General features: G+C 31.7%; 1 non-coding gene across 1 annotated transcript; it reads right to left on the bottom strand.

Moving 5' to 3' along the window:
• Positions 1-1,551: 1,551 nt before the first annotated feature.
• Positions 1,552-1,684, bottom strand: LOC126026361 (small nucleolar RNA SNORA51). Its single transcript, XR_007501652.1, has one exon. It is a non-coding gene; the product is annotated as a small nucleolar RNA SNORA51 (small nucleolar RNA).
• Positions 1,685-1,940: the final 256 nt, after the last annotated feature.

Here is a 1,940-nt window from a genome sequence, read left to right as displayed (position 1 = left end):
AATGGAAGAAATTACTTATACTAGCCTCTAATTCCCTATTGTGTTATAGAACATAAAATTAGAGAGCATAAAATTATATCTCTACATAGAAATAATTTATGAAAAATATCACTATTTTTAGAACTCCTATTAATAACAAAAGTAAGATTTGTATTATTTTTAATTAATCAAAAATGTCTCACAAATATATTGATAATTGAGTTTTAGGAATATCTTAATTCAACACCAATCCCACCACCAATGTCAACTCTCATCACCAGTACTCTCATACTCTATCATGCCTCAATCCCCAACCAAACCCCCCACCCCTTGCCTGCCATCTTGGCAAGTTACATTATAGTTAGTTGGCTTCAGCTTAGATTTACTATTTTTAAAATTCCTAAATTTTAAAATTCCTTTTTTATTTTTAATTGTATGTTTATTAGTGTATGTTAAATTTGTTATTACTCTTTTTTAAAATGTGCACTAAAAGTTGAAGCTAACCAATAAACTACTTTGGGATTTATGAACTTGAAGTCCAAGTATACTTTGAGTTATCAAATTGCTTTCATGTGAATTTATTCTTTTTTTAAATTTTTATTTTGACCATATTGGCATACATATCTTTCACAGTAGTATTTTAGGTACATATTAACATTGAATCAGGGGAATTACAATCACCAAATTTGTCCTCCCTCTACACTCGTTCCCTTCCTACAACCCATATCCCCCACCATCACCCCTCCAGGCTTCTAGAGTAAGTGGTCCCCTCTGTGTCTAGCTTATATATATAAGCTTATATATATATATATATATATATATATATATATATATATATATCATATATCCATTTGGTCCTGGTACCCTCCCATGTTTCCCCCTCTATTTGAGAGGCAGAGCTAGTTCGAGTTATGTGATTTTGTTTGAAGAAAGGAAAAGCAATACAATGGGGTAAGAAATCAAATAGGCTGAAAATGGGCAGACTCCTTCTAGAGGTTTTCAACCTCAGTTTGAGAGAGGACAGGAAAAAGGTAATTGAAACACTGCAAAAATACAGAAAGAAATATCAAATAAAATATCCAGTGAGCACTGCAGCAATAAAGACAAGCACCACACAATAGTCTTGGACCTGATATCAAACCATGCTGGAGTTCAAAAACAAAGAGAAAGATAAAATAAAATAATAAAATAAAATAAAATAAAATAAAATTGGAGACATCAACTTCAATATCTATACCAAAATAAAGTTAAAAAGTCAATCAATAATTAAATATATAAGAGGATAAAAGGATTATTTTTGTGCCTTTTTTTGTTCTTTTTCCCCCTCCATAGGCACAGTAACTATTGGGGACCTTATAGAGGGAATTCCCTTGACCTAGGAGATACAGGGTTTCTCCACCCTTGAAGTATACTGTCATGGGATTAACTATAGACTTCTTACATGATCATTTACTCTCCCCTCAGTGCTTTTGTGCCTCGGATCTATAGCTATGCCACTCTTAGACATTCCCAATATAACCAAAACCCAGACTCATATTACCCCATTGTATTACTTCTCCTCTTCTTTTTTTTTTTTGTCCCCCAATTCACAATACATACCCGACAAGGGGCCTGTGTTGAGGTGTATATGGGGTGCCTTTACTATACCTCCTCTTTCTATACAGCCAGTGTAAAGAACACAGCCTGTGGTAAGATTTGGGAGGCCTTATCTTATCTGTTATTTATTTTATTTTTTTTTCTTCAGAGCAAACTAAAGTTGTTTTTTTTTAAAGTAAGAATTCATTTAAAGGACAAAATTGATTAACATAATGAGGTAAACTAATATAACATAATATAGTGACATAACATAACATATAATTGATATAATAATAATACATGTAAGTCAAAGAAAATTTCTGATTAAAAACACAATTTTTTTTCATAATGGCTTACATATCTTTCACTGTAGTATTTTGGGTACA

The sequence above is a fragment of the Suncus etruscus genome, chromosome 13 (genome assembly GCF_024139225.1).
Source record: "Suncus etruscus isolate mSunEtr1 chromosome 13, mSunEtr1.pri.cur, whole genome shotgun sequence".
Lineage (NCBI taxonomy): Eukaryota > Metazoa > Chordata > Mammalia > Eulipotyphla > Soricidae > Suncus > Suncus etruscus.
Note: the sequence above shows the minus strand (reverse complement) of the source record. Positions and strands in the feature narration are given on the sequence as shown.